The sequence below is a fragment of the Chiloscyllium punctatum genome, chromosome X (assembly GCF_047496795.1).
Source record: "Chiloscyllium punctatum isolate Juve2018m chromosome X, sChiPun1.3, whole genome shotgun sequence".
Lineage (NCBI taxonomy): Eukaryota > Metazoa > Chordata > Chondrichthyes > Orectolobiformes > Hemiscylliidae > Chiloscyllium > Chiloscyllium punctatum.
The window spans coordinates 5,905,001-5,920,330 of record NC_092791.1 but is presented as its reverse complement, the minus strand read 5'-3'; the positions used below and the strand labels follow the sequence as shown (position 1 = coordinate 5,920,330).

Sequence of the window (15,330 nt, the reverse complement as noted above, 5' to 3'; positions counted from 1 at the left end):
ACCCACTTAACTTTCAACAACATAGTCTACAAACAAACCCCCAACGGCCCACGCAAAGGATCTCCGCTATCAGGATTCAGAGCAGAAGCGGTAATGCAAAGACTAGAACAAACAGCCCTAGAAACAATCAAACCAAAATCTGGGTCCGCTACGCAGATGACACCTTTGTCATCACAAAACGAAACAAGATAGTAAAGACATTTAACATCATCAACAACACTCTCACAGGCATAAAGTTCAACAAGGAAGAAGAAACCGACAACAAACTCGCATTCCTGAATGACACAGTAGAAAGAAAGGACAACGGAGAACTACAAACGTGTGCATACAGAAAACCGACAAACACTGACCAAATACTTAACTACACCAGCAACCATCCCATCACACACAAACGAAGCTGCGTCAGAACAGTATTCCAACGAGCCACCACACACTGCAGCACAGACGAACTTCCGAAAACAGAGGAAAACCACCTTTACAATGTATTCGAGAAGAACAGATACTCAAAAAATACAGTCCACACATTCCTCAAGAACAAACCACGACAAGCAGACCAAACACAGCCAGAAACCATAACCATCCTACCATACATCAAAGAAGTTTCAGACATGACAGCCAGACTACTAAGACCCCTCGGAATCCTAGTAGCACACAAACCCACCAACACTCTCAAACAAAACTAACAAACTTAAAAGAACCAGAACAATCCACAGACAAAACCAACGTCATCTACAAAATTCCGTGCAAGGACTGTCACAACTACTACGTAAGACAACAGGAAGAAAGCTAGCCACCAGGATATACGAACACCAGCTAGCCAAAAAAAGACACGACCTTCTCTCCCTCGTAGCCCTACACACGGATTAAAAATACCACCATTTCTACTGGGACAACACATCTATCCTGGGACAGGCTAATCAAAGACACGCCTGAGAATTCATAGAGACCTGGCACTCCACCCACAACGCCATAAACAAACACATAGATCTAGATGCCATCTATCAACCCCTCAGAAAACGAACAGGAAATGACATCACCACAAACCCCAGGAACCCCATCGAGGAGAAAGATATAAATAGAAAGCAGGAGACAACAGATTCTCTTCACTTGGAGGTCGCCACTGATGATGATGTTACCTAGCCAAGTAATGAAACGTCTGGATATCAAATCTACAGCTGAGCAAGCAAACCTACACCCTACATTTTAAATAATTTTTCATGTTTATGTTGCATGAATCTGCGGTTATTGATCCACAGTTTAGTTTCACTCCCTAAAGGTAACATGCTGATTTCTCCAGTTGTTCACAGTTCAATGTGATGCATCCAGTGTGTGCATAACGAGAGGGAGCTTGCTTCCCATATCTTGTGTTTATCTGTGCCTTATGTACAGCATTCATCAATGGCGAGAGCAAGGGGCGAGGGCGAGACCAATGTGTAAGTCTTTCCGTGCCCATGCACGGCACCAACATTGGCAATTCTCCACTGTGCATTTGCAGCCAGTTCTCAGTGCCACTACACACACGCCCTGCCCCTTTGAAGTATCGCGATCATTTTGTGCTGTCTCGCTGTGCTCTTCTCACCAGGATGAATTACGTCTACTCAACCTCCTTCAGATTTCATCTGACAAAACGTTCATTAAGAATTCCTTTGCATAAACATGTACTTCGCAGCTCTCGTTATTTGATTTTCCTGGATGTCTTTCATACGAAAAAACGTTCACAGCAACTTGATTTGCAAAAGGAAACCGCGCTCCCTTTCATTATTCCAATGCAACCTACATTTCAATACAGTTTAGTCAACAGGCTCAAACCATTCTTTGAAATTTTGTAATAGCGGAAATGCATATAAACTGACCATTAGCGTTCCAGTTTCAATACGACAGCTGTGATCATCTGAAAACAGCACCACGAAAATGCCATTGATGACAGCGACGAGAGTGGGATTCGAACCCACGCGTGCAGAGCACAATGGATTAGCAGTCCATCGCCTGAACCTCTCGGCCACCTCGCCACAGATGCTGGGGCAGGTATGACCTTAGGATTAATTGAATTGGGTAAAGTATGCAGAGCAGCAGATATTTCTCCCTGGTGTTGGTAAAATGATAAATAACATAGTACGGTTCCAAGACTATGGTCTGACCCCTGGGTTGTGGGGCAAGTGCACTCCCACTGTCAGACAATGCACACAGTGATCTGAACAAAAATGAGGAAATGAATATGTAACAAGGTCAGTTGAATTCTGTGAAGATTTGAAGTCAACGGAATGAAGAACCCGAGACAGCAGGAGGTGTTCTTTCAATAAAGAGTTGAATAGCGCTCTTAAGGATAGTGGAATCAAGGGTTATGTGGATAAGGCAGGAACAGGATACAGATTGAGGATATTCAGGCCATGATCATAATGAATGGTGGTGCTGGATCGAAGGGCAGAATGGCCTACTCCTGCACCTGCTGTATATTGTCTATTAAATTGCCTGTGAGGAATTGTTTTCCAGACTGGAGGAGAGTGCATAGTGCTCAATGTCATTATTCAGAACACCTAACTTCCGCTCAGATGTTTTTGACACGCACTTGTGTACAGAACAGACAATTTCAAAATCCAAAATAAGGCTAAACTGACAATTGAACTCAATAATGCAAAAACCTTGATGTGTATCATTTTCCTGCACTGTGCGACACCAAGTCACTGTATGATCACAGCAACACAGTGAGCAAGTGTCAGAAGGAAAATGAGTGCAGTACCAGAGCGCATACTGGGAATAGCACGTGACACACGGGGAAGTGCATTTCTCACAACAGGAACACTTCCCAAACAGCGGAATGCGGTGGAAGAATTCAGAGGGGGTTTACACTTTGAAATTTGATGCCAGAGACACAATGGAGATCTGTCATTGAGTCTGTTCAAGATGAAGATTTTAAGATTTCTACAGATGCAAAACAAAATAAAAAGCTCATGGGTTAGTGAAGGCAAAAAATGAAATTGTACATTTCATCAATCTACCCATCTTTACAATGAGTACCTCACCACTTTCCTCACTCAGGGACTGAACCATTGGTGAAGATGATCATATAATCCCCGTTACTAGCCATCGAATCAGAGAAACTCGGTTTCCCAAAGGTTAAGGTAAAACCAGGAATGTGGAGGTAAGGATTAATGTGTTGCTCCTGTGCTGAAGGTGACCAGTGCACGGTATCTCTGTTTCAGTATAGTGGGCTGTGCTGTGCAGAAGTTTCAATTCTGAGCCTCACATGGAGCAGCTTTAATTTGTCGTCATGTTGAGGAATACGGACAGAAGGTGATATTGAGCAAAGCCCAGTTTATGGGAAAATACCCGTGTTTGTGGACTGAGAAACAACGTTTTCTGGACAATGACTCCTTGATCAACAAACATACTGCAAGTATCTAAAACGTGAAGAAACATATGTGGAGAGAGAGCCGAAGGTGATTTTTCAGCAGATGGATAACGTTTCCCATGTGCCCTGCTTTATATTCCGGGAAAATAGATGTTGAACTGGTTTCATGTTACACAGTTTACACATGTTTCACTGATGAATCAGTGAACATTCCCCACGTATCCTCGAAGGCAAGGATTTCCTTTTCCATTTTAGGGGACCATTACAGCACTGAGTCCCATGTGTGCGTTCATTAAAACCAAAACAGTTACAGCAAGACTTTAAAACTAAGATTTTGCTATCTGCTTGCATTGGTTGTCCCAAACATTACATTCCATATTATGGTATGTTTGTGGACGAAAGTACTTCCTGAATCTTGAGCAATTGTGTTTCAGTTTTCTCAAAAAATTATCATTCACTGTTCTCTCCCTTTCAGTTTCCAGTTTAATATCCTGTATTTTATCAGTTTATCTTAAATTTTCAATAATTTCAATCTATCTCGCTCCTGATTACCAACACGAGAGAATGCCACAGTCTTGTCAATTTATATGCAGTGCAGCTGTAGGGCGCGGTGACCAAGTGGAAAGGCATTGGTCACGTGAACCAAATAAAAGAAGCCGCTTGGTGGAATCTGGCCGTTCCATCACAGTCATATTTAAAACATTTAACGTAATCTTGAGCCAAAGCATATTGGCAGAAAATAAGAAAACAAAAATGAAAAAATTGCTGATGTTGAAAATCAAACAAAAACAGACGTTGCTGGAATATTTCAGGACGTCTGGCAACATCTGTGGAGAGACGGACCCAATGGATGTGAAACGTTAACTGTGATTCATCTGCACAGATGCTGCCAGCACACCTGTGATTTTACTGCAATTTCTGTTTTTGTTTCAGATTGGCAGATTTTGTCGCAGTCCATGAGAACAGTGCTCATTAGAATCAAACAGATATCGCAGCCATATCCAGACCCCAGAACAGTGATAACAATCCAGTGAGCAGCGTTCATGGTACAATTTTCCATTGACAGAGACTCCCAAAGTCACTGCTGCTGCAGAATGCCCTGACTTTAGTATTCTCTCATCTGTTCTGGTTTCGTATATTCTGAAGGCATGAAGAGAAATCATGCAACTTAGTTCTGAAGAAGGGTCTCCGGACTTGAAACATTTACTCTACTTTCTCTCTCACAGATGCTTGCCAGACCTGCTGAACAATTTCTGTTTTTTGATATACAAACGAAGCCTCTGTTCACAAGGATCTTGAAGGTTAAGGGCTGATCTGAGTGAAGTCCTCCAAGACATTAACAGAAAAAGATAAATGATTTCCATTGGCTGGCAATTCTGGTGACGTTGTTGTTCAAAAGGTAAAACCAGAGAGCAGATCAGCAGCAGATTAAACCAAGTCCAAAATGTCTTTATGCCACACCAGGAACACCAATAATAACAAGGATGGTGTAGGACACCTTCTCCACCTGCTGAGTTGGTGGATGCATGTTTCCATATGAGGTGATCTGTCCCTTCAGGCAGCTGACAAGCTCCTTGTTTGAAACTCTGGGCTGATGCATTCCCAGAGATGCTACCTTATACTGTCTGAAAGCTCCTGTGGGAGACTGACACGACAGCATTGCTCAGCTTTGTGACAAAACTCTGACAATGAACAAACTCATTACAAGAACAAGTTTAATCCCAATTATGAAGGAGCGTTGCTGTTTAGTAAATCAAAATGAAATCACAAAAAACAGAACCTGGGATCTCTCAGCAATAATGCTGCCCACTCAAATACCGTGAGCCCCATCACGAGATCACAAATAGTTTCAACCAATGCTGCATCGAGCCAGTTTATTCCATGTGTGAAAATATATCTCAGAGCTGTTCTTCTGTTCTCTAGAGTAGGAGCTGCCCTCTTCAAACAAGAGCATTTCACTCACTGATTGAAATGTGATTCTTCTTACACACTGAATGTGTGCATTACTGCCGAGGTCAGCATTTATTCCTCATCCCTAATGGCCCAGGTTCTGGAGGAACATGAAGGGCTTTCCTGGAGGAAGGGGATTGAGTGAACAAGATGGGATTCCAACAATGGAGGTATCACTGATGTCACTCTTATTATCATTCTCCATCCTTCCCAAAGGGGCAACTAGGGACGAGTAATAAACGCTGGCCCAGCCAGTGATGCCCACATCCCATTAATGGATAAGAATAAAGTGATAATAACACTAGGAGTTCGATCTACCTTATAGCCCCTGGTCTGTATTCATCAGGATCATACCCATGTGTGGGGATAGGTGCCTTTTCCAAACTACAATCATACCCACCAGTATCCCGAGATATATCACGGGGAGTGTAGTTCGGACCACAGCTTGATGTGAGAGGAGCCGAATTCATGGGTGACAGGCTATGGGCATGTGATCATATGGCCTGTTCCTTCACGTTTACTTAAGGGTGGTCCCTGTCAATGTCCCCTCTATCTCCACATTATCTGGGAGGAAGATATGACAAGCCATCTAAATACATTTTTAAAAATATAATTCTGTTAATTTGAACATCATCCTAACTTCGTCACTTGGGATAATTGGAATCCCTAGCACTGAGAGTGCCCTTGCAGTTGCCATTAAACCAGACCTTGGTGAGCTGCTGTGATTGGGGTGGATGGTGGCTCAATAGTCAGCATTGCTGCCTCACAGCACCAGGGACATGGGTTCATTTCCAGCCTTGGGCGACTGTCTGTGTGGAGTTTGCACATTCTCCCCTTGTCTGCATGGGTTTACACCCACAGGCAAAAGATGTGCAGGTTAGGTGAATTGGCCATGCTAAATTGCCCACAGTGATAGTTCCAAACCTTTTTCAGGGGTAAATATAGGTAGGGAAATGGGTCTGGGTGGGTTCCTTTTCAGAGAGCCAGTGTGGACTTGTTGGGCTGAAGAGCCTGTTTCCATATTATAGGGAATGTAATTTAAACTGACAGTGAGAGATATTGGGGTGGGTCTTCTCCTGGAACAGATGTTTACACTGTTTCTCACACATTTGCTGTGGTGCTTTCCCTTGGCTGGCCTGTCTGAACTCCTCCCTCATCCTGTTCCTGCAGATACTGCACAGGGTATCCCAGCAATAATGACGGTGGGCAACAAAACTGCATTCTGTGCAGTATCTACAGCACAGAGACCCAGAGATGGAGAGCAGAAGGAAGTCTGTGATTTTGCTCCTCACCATCTCTTGGAGCTTCATCCTCCTGTTGTTCATCTCTGTTTTAAGTTTCTTACATTATGTTATTCAAGGAGTCCAGCTTGAAGATTACTCACTTTTCCTGCATAACTTCACAAAACTTGGTTAGATGCTGCAGACCCTAAGTTGGTGCACAAACAGGTTTATTTATGCAGCAACATTATCTCGGTTCAGAGTGAAGATCACTAACACAGCAAAGTAGCGAGTGACACAAATTCCTTGCATAAGGTGGCAGCCACCAGTTAATGCCACTCGTCAGTCCAATTCCGGATATTGTCCTGATATTGTTACATTTGAATGTATACTGCTTCCATGTACGAGGTGTCACAAAAAGTGCTATCATCGGCGCAGATACCAATTCTGGTCAGATGATGAAAGGAAGATGATTGATGACACAGCTGAAGACGCTTCGGTCAATGATACTTCCTTCAGGAACTCTAATGGAGATGTCCTTGAGCAGAGACGATTGACCTACAACAATCAGATCCATCTTTCAATGTACGAGGTGCGACTCCAGGCAGTAGAGAATTTGTCACCTGATACTCACTGATTCCAGTTCTCATCGGGCCCTGTAATATCAATCTCGGGCGAATGTGACCTTTAAGTCAAGTACTGTCGCTCTGCCCACACTTCAGGAGCTCAGTTCTTTGTCTATGCTTAAATCAAGTGTGTAATTCGTTCAGGAGCTGAGTGGAGCTTGTGTAGCCCACATTTCATGTCACTGAGCAGGTTATTGGTGAGCCAGTGCTGCTTGATTACTCTGTTGATAGCATTTATCACACACCCAACTCAGGGCTGAGCATGGGAGCAGAAATTGGTCAGTTTGTATTGTCCTGTTTTCTGTGCTCAGGACGTGCCTGGCCTATTTCACACACTGGGAGAAAGGGAGGACTGCAGATGCTGGAGACAAGAGTTGAAAAGTGTGGTGCTGGAAAAGCGCAGCTCGCCAGTCAGCATCCGAGGAGCAGACGAATCGACGTCCTGATTCCTGAAGAAGTGTTTATGTCCGAAACGTCGATTCTCCTGCTCCTCGGTGGCTGCCTGACCTGCTGCGCTTTTCCAGCACCACACTTTTCAACTATTTCACACACTGTCGGATTTTTGCAGGTGTTGCAGCTGCACTGGAAGTGCCTGCCTCGCTCAAGCCATCAGTATTTTTGTCGGCTACATAACGTTTGAGTAAACAGTGCTTCCCAAAGTGTCTTGTTATCACGTGGAGAGAAGCGAATTGGCTGAAAACATATATCTGTAATATTGCTGATACTTGGACAAAGCCGAGATGGATCGTACAATTGGCACTTCTGACGATATAATGCTGTGAATGCTTCAGCCTTAACTTTTACACTGATATGTTGTGCTCTCCATCAAGGACGATAGAAATATCTGTGGAGCCTACCCCTCCGATGAGTTGTTTAATTATCCACCAGAAAAATGTTTAATGTGACCCTTTACTAAATGCACATTTGGAAGATTGATGGAATGTTAGCCCTTACTTTAAGATAATTTGAACACTGGAGCAATGAAGCTTTGCTTTAGTTACATAGCAGTTTGTGTAGACCACAATTGGCGAACGGTGTGCACTGTTCTCAGAGAAATCCCCCACTGCAACGTCTACCACCTGGCCTGGATCTTCCCTCAACCTCAGGTCCAATATGGCCTCTACCCGCATTGGACTATTGACATACTGCTCTCGAAAACTTTACTGGATGCTCCTTCAAATTGTGCCCATCCAGACCTCTGACACTAAATGTATCCCAGTCAATGTAGGGAAAATAAAAATCTCCCTTCACCATCAACCTGTTGTCTCTACATTTTTCCATGATCTGTTTACCTATTTGTTCTTCTACCTCATGGTCACTGTTGGGGAGCCTGTAGTTCATCCCCACAAATGGAACTGCACCTTTCTTATTCCTCAGCTCTACCCATAATGCCTCGCTGCTCAAACCCTCCTTAGTGTCCTCCTCGAGCACAAACATGATATCATCCCTTGCCAGCAAAACAACTCTTCCCACCCGCCCAACCCGCAATTTTTACTTCCCTCTCTGTCCTGTCTCAATCATCTATATCCTGGAACATTTAGTAGACAATCGTGCCCTTTCTTCAACCACGTCTCGGTGATCGCAATAACATCATTCTCCCTGGCATCAATCCAAGCCCTCCGTTCATCTGGCTTACTCACTATACTCCTTGCATTAAAGTGTGTGCCCTTCAGACTGCCAGTTGTTTTGTGTTCATCTGTTCTCTGCCGACTCTTCCCCTCGTTAATGCTAACTTCATGATCTTTACAGTGTACAGTTTCCACCTCACAGTCTGCTAGTTTCTCTTTTTCCCAGCCCCCTGCCACATTAATTTAAAGCTTCCTTACCAGCAGTAAAAAAACTCCCCAAAGGACATTCGTTTCTGGCAGGTTCAGGTGTAGACCTGAATTTGTAATAGCCCTACCTTTCTGGGAACTGGCCCCAATGTCCGACAAATCTGAACCTCTCCCTCCATCACCGTCTCTCAAGCCACGTGTTCATGCTGCCTATTCTTTCATTTCTACCCTGTCCAGTACGTGGGATTTGTAGCAAACCTGAGATCACTACCTTCGAGGTGCTCATCTTTAACTTTTCTCTTAGCTCCCTGAGTTCTGCTTTCAGGACCTCATCTCAATTTTTACTGATATCAATGGTGCCTGTATGCACCACGATAACTGACTGTTCACGCTCCACTTTCAGAATGCTCTACAACCGATCGGTGACATCTCTGACCCGAGCTCCAGGGAAACAACATTCCAACCAGGAATCTCTTTTTTGGCGTTAATAATTGGCACACCGTTATTAATTATTCCTTTGAATGATTTACCAACTCATTTTAATTAGTTCTGTTTTTATACCTTCATATTTATCCTTATTTAATTTAATAATACGAGTCTTAGACCACTGTTTGTGACCTCAGAACAAAGAGAAAATTCACAACAAGATCGCTACTCTCTAGAGTCATTATTCAATCAAATCTCGAGGCGTAACACCAGAAGCACTTAATCTCTTCTCTTTCTCTTAGAAATACCTGTGATTCACGAACTAAAATCTTAAATTGCTTCTTGATATCTGACATGACTGAAAACAAAAAGAGAACACCAAAATCTGACTGAAGATAGGTACAAGGTAGAAATACCTGTGCATTGATGCAAACTCTCCTTGCCTTTGATCTGAGTTATCGCCAAAGTTTGCGAAAGTTTTCCGTGTTTAAACAGAGAATTGCAAATGAAACTAATAATTGTCTTTTGGCATGTTTCGCCCAGTGATAACTCTCAGCTGACAGTTAATGTACTTTAGCTTAAATAATCCTGGGTGTTTTATATTTCATTCTGGAAGCTGGGAATGGAATTGAATACAATGTTGAAACCAACCGTAATCTGCCTATTTGGTTTTGATGCTGTCAGTGTGCGTTCACCCTCACAGGCAGGAAGACTACTCGGATTGATAACAGGGAATTGTTGCCCGGTGTGTCATTCTCAGCTGACACAAAACTTCCTGTTTCTGTGTGCCACACATTTCACTTCTGATCAGAAAATAAAAACCCAGGGGAAACAGTCTGAGGAAACATCTGCCAATGTGTCCCATATCTGGTAACAGGTTCATGGGGCAGTATGCAATCACGTTGAAGTAACATTTACAAATCAACCCTGTGGAACTCGGTTTAACAGTCCGATTCCATGACTTTGTTGGACGAATCCCCAAACCATCTAACAAGATCATTCAATTCGCAAAATCTGGAACACTTCGGCTGCACCTTTTAACATTTCTGATCTTGCACTTTTTGTTACTTTGTCTTATGGTGTATAGAAATTTTAATCAGTTTTAGATTCTATATTCTGCAGCCATCATCTCCCCAGCAGTGTGGGGAGGTGTGGAGGGAGACGCACAAACTCCCGGGAGTGGGGATGGAGATGTGGGGGCCAGGGAGACACACAGACTCCGGGAGTGGGGATGGAGATGTGGGCGCCACGGAGACACACAGACTCCGGGAGTGGGGATGGAGATGTGGGGCAAGGGAGACACACAGAATCTGGGAGTGGGGATGGAGATGTGGGGGGGAGGGAGACACACAGACTCCGGGAGTGGGGATGGAGATGTGGGGGCCAGGGAGACACACAGACTCCGGGAGTGGTGATGGAGATGAAGGGGCCAGTGAGACACACAGACTCTGGGAGTGGGGATGGAGATGTGAGGGCCAGGGAGACACACAGACTCTGGGAGTGGGGATGGAGATGTGGGGGACAGGGAGACACACAGACTCTGGGAGTGGGGATGGAGATGTCGGGGCCAGGGAGCCACACAGACTCTGGGAGTGGGGATGGAGATTTGGGGGCCAGGGAGCCACACAGACTCTGGGAGTGGGGATGGAGATGTGGGGGCCAGGGAGCCACACAGACTCCAGGAGTGGGGACGTAGATGTGGGGGTCAGGGAGCCACACAGACTCCAGGAGTGGGGACGTAGATGTGGGGGCCAGGGAGACACTCGGACTCCGGGAGTGCGGATGGAGATATGGGGGCCAGGGAGACGCACAGACCCCGGGAGTGGGGATGGAGCTGTGTGGGACAGGGAGACACACAGACTCCGGGAGTGGTGGTGGAGATGTGGGGTCCAGGGAGCCACACAGACTCCAGGAGTTGGGACGTAGATGTGGGGGTCAGGGAGCCACACAGACTCTGGGAGTGGGGATGGAGATGTGGGGTCCAGGGAGACACACAGACTCCAGGAGTGGGGACGTAGATGTGGGGGTCAGGGAGCCACACAGACTCCAGGAGTGGGGATGGAGATGCGGGGACCAGGGAGACACACAGACTCCAGGAGTAGGGATGGCAGTGTGGGGTAGCGGGATAGACAGTCTTTGGGAGTCAGGATTGGGGTGTGTGGGGAGGGTGATAAACACACGCTGCCGAGTGTGGATGGGGTTGTGGGGTAAATGCACACAGACTCTGGGAGTGGGGATGGAGATGTGGGGGCCAGGGAGACACACAGACTGTGGGAGTGTGCATGGAGATGTAGGGGGCAGGGAGACACACAGACTCCAGGATTGGGGATCTAGATATGTGGACCAGGGATGCACACAGACTCCGGGAGTGGGGATGTAGATGTGGGGGCCCAGGGAGACGCACAGACTCTGGGAATGCAAATGGCAGTGTGGGGGGAGAGGGAGACACATTCTTTGGGAGACAGGATTGGGGTGTGTGGGGAGGGTTATAAACACTGCCGAGTGGGGATGGGGTTGTGGGGTAAAGGGGAGCACACAGACTCTGGGAGTGAGGATGGGGGTATGGTGGGGTGGTGGGAGACTGAGAAACCCGTGGAGTGGGGATGGGGCAGTGGGGCCAGGGAGGCACACAGACTTTCGCAGTGGCGATGGGGGTATGGAGGGATGGAGACCCACAGACCTTGGGAGTGGGGAGGGGTGTGTGAGGGAGAGGGAGACACATAGACTCTCCGAAGGGGTGGAGATGTTGCGGGACGGAGATACACAGTCTGTGGAAGTGGGGGTATGTATGGGTGAAGAGACGCACAGACGCTGGAGTGGGCAGTGGGGTGTGGGGGAGGGAGTCACACGGACTCTGGGATTAAAGATCGGGCGAGAGACACACAGACTCTATGAGTGGGGATGGAGATGTCGGGGGATTTTGACAACAGACACTGGGAGTGGGGATAGAGGTGTGGTGGGAGGAAGATGCACAGACTCAGGGAGGGAGGATGGAGGTGTTGGGGAGGGACACACACAGATTCTGGTCGTGGGGATAGAGGTGTGGTGGGAGGGAGACGCACAGACTCTGGCAGTGAGGATGGGGGTGTGGGAGGAAGGAGACACACAGACTCTGGGAGTGGGGATGGAGGTGTTGGGGAGGGAGATGCATGGATTCGGAGATTGGGGATCGGGTTATGGGGATGAATTGAGACACACATACTCTGGCAGTGAGGATGGGGTGTGGGAGAAAGGAGACACACAGACTCTGGGAGTGGGAATGAAGTGTGTGGTGTTGGAGAAACTCGAACTCTGGGAACTGGAAATGGGGGTGTGTAGAGATGGAGGCCCTCAGTCTTTGCGAGTGCGACTGTGGTGTGGGGGAAGCCATACAGATTCTGGTAATGGGGATTGGTGTGAGTTGGGGAAAGGGAGCCAAACAGATTCGGGGAGTGTAGTTTGGGTTGTGGGGTGAGAGACACAATTCGACTCTGGGGAGTCGGGGTGTGGGCGTGAGGGGGAAGGAGACACGCAGACTATGGGAGTAGGTTAGGGGTGTGGGGTTTGGAGAAACTTAAACTCTTGGGACAGTGAATGGGGGCGTGGATGGAGGAAGACACACAGACTCTGGGAGTTGGAAAGGGGGTGTGGGGAGGGTGAGGCACAGACTCAAGGGAGTGGGGATGGGGTGTGCCGTGTGGGAGAAACTCGAACTCTGGGAACAGGGTATGGGGACGTGGGGAGAGGGGGACACTCAGACTGTGGGAGTGGGACTGTGGTATGGTGGGGAGGGAGACAAGCAGAGCCTTGGGTGTGGGGATGAGGAGACATGCAGACTCCGTGAAGTGGGGAAGGGGATTTGGGGTGTGGAGATGAATAGGCTGGGGCTGTTTTCCCTGAAGATTTAGAAGCTTAGGGGCGGTCTTATAGAAGTTCATAAAATAATGAGGAGCATGGATATGATAAATACACAAGGTATTTTCCCTGGGGATCGGGAGTCCCAGACTACTGGGCATAGATTTAGGGTGAGAGGGGTAAAATATAGAAGGGTCCTAAGGGAACAGGTTTTCACGCAGAGGGTGGTACCTGCATGGATTGAGCTGCTGGAGGAAGTGGTGGAGGCTGGTACAATTGCAAAATTTAAAAGGAATCTGGTTGGTTACACAAGTCTTAAGGTTTTAGAGGGATATAGGCTAAGTGCTGGCATATGGGTCTAAGATATCTGTTCCGCATGGATGAGTTGAACCGAAAGGTCTGTTTAAGAGCTGCACAACTCTCCAACTCGACGACTGTAGTGAACAGCAGTCCCAGCTACCAGAGGCAGGAGTTGCACTCGAGTCTCTGTTGCTGTGAGGCAGCAGTGCTAACCACTGTGCCACCATGCCACCGAAGAAGAAACTGGCACCACCATGTTCATTCTAAAATATGAGAGACTGAACAACCAATCCAGGTCTTTTTCAATATACAATTTCAGTTAGGTCACACTGTAAACGTTTGCGATAAATTCTGTGTCTTATGGTCTTATACTCTAAAACCACCCAATGAAGGAGGAGCTCTCTGAAAGCTAATGCTTCCAAATGAACATATTGGACGATAACCTGGTGTTGTGTGATTTTTAACTTTGTAAATCACAGTCCAACACCAGCATCTCCAAGTCAAGGAGAGATTGAATTGCTGAAAAAGCACATACTGTGATATAAGCTGACACCAGATCGAGTTGGGTCACGACTGAGAGAAAGTATGACGTATTTTAGACAGAGTCCTGTATTCAATAAATAAAGGAACTATCTTAGCTCAGGAGAAGACATGGTGGATCAACCACAAACAGACAAAGACACCAGTATTTTAGACTAGAATAGAAAAGCAATTTATAGTGTATCGAAATGCAAACAGAGACATGCATTTGTCTCTGTTTGCATTTCCGTTTCTGTGTTCTTCCTAGCTAAATTAATTATGTCAAAAATCCCTGTGCTAAATGTCATTGTCATCTCATCGTCCCATCTGCAAACCTCGGTCGGTCCTTACTCAATTTTGTATTTCCGTCTTCCTGGATCCCAATGGTTGGTAGGTTCGTGTTTTAGCAACTTGAGAAGCTGTCCATTGTTTGCCAAGAGCTTAGTCAAAACTAAAAATGAAAGCAGTCACAGGTCCAAACACTTCCCCCATTGGCCATGCTAAATTGCCCATAGTGTTCGGTGCAGGGTAAATGTAGGGGAATGGGTGTGGGTGGGTGCGCTTCGGCGGGTCGGTGTGGACTTGTTGGGCCACAGGGCCTGTTTCCACGCTGTAAGTAATCTAATCAAATCTAATCCAATCTCCACCTGCAAACCATCACTATGGATCTTTCTTGAGTCGAAAAAAGCCAACTGCCCATTTTGACCCATAATTTCGAAACTTTGCTAACATGTCAGTGGTGAAGAATGTGTTCAAATAACTTTTGACGTGTAAATGGTTCACATCAATCGGATTAAAGTAACATCTCGTGTGTTACCCTGCAAAAAAATAAAAAACTTGGTTCGCAGGAATTACTCTCAGCATGTCTACGATGGATTATTTTATCAAAAAAAAATTTCCAATGTTATGAGGTCTCATCTTTCTTCACTACATTGTTCTGAATTTTAAGTTGTGTCCACTGAGACATGAAACTGTCTGATCTGCCTAAATGTATGGAGTGTGCTTTTAACTTTGTTAGTTTAATTTATTGACCTTAGTTGAATAAACTTAAAAATCACACAGCTCCAGATGATAGTCCAACAAGTCTTATTTGGAAGCACGAGTTTTCGGAGAGCAGCTCCTTTATCAGATGGTTGTGGAGTATAAGATCGCAAGACACAGAATTTACGGAAAAATTTGATAGTGTGATATAATTGAAATTATGTCATGAAAAATACCTGGATTGTTTGCTAAGTCTCTCATGTTTTAGAATGATCATATTGGTTTCAATTCTTTCATATGAAAATCGCATCCTCAAGTGAACTTTAGCAATTGGTATCATATCGGCCCAG

At 45.8% G+C, this 15,330-nt stretch overlaps 1 non-coding gene across 1 annotated transcript; it reads right to left on the bottom strand.

Annotated features, from left to right (window-relative positions):
• Positions 1 to 1,927: 1,927 nt before the first annotated feature.
• On the bottom strand, positions 1,928 to 2,009 carry trnas-gcu (transfer RNA serine (anticodon GCU)). The gene has a single exon. It is a non-coding gene; the product is annotated as a tRNA-Ser (tRNA).
• Between the last annotated feature and the right edge of the window lie 13,321 nt (positions 2,010 to 15,330).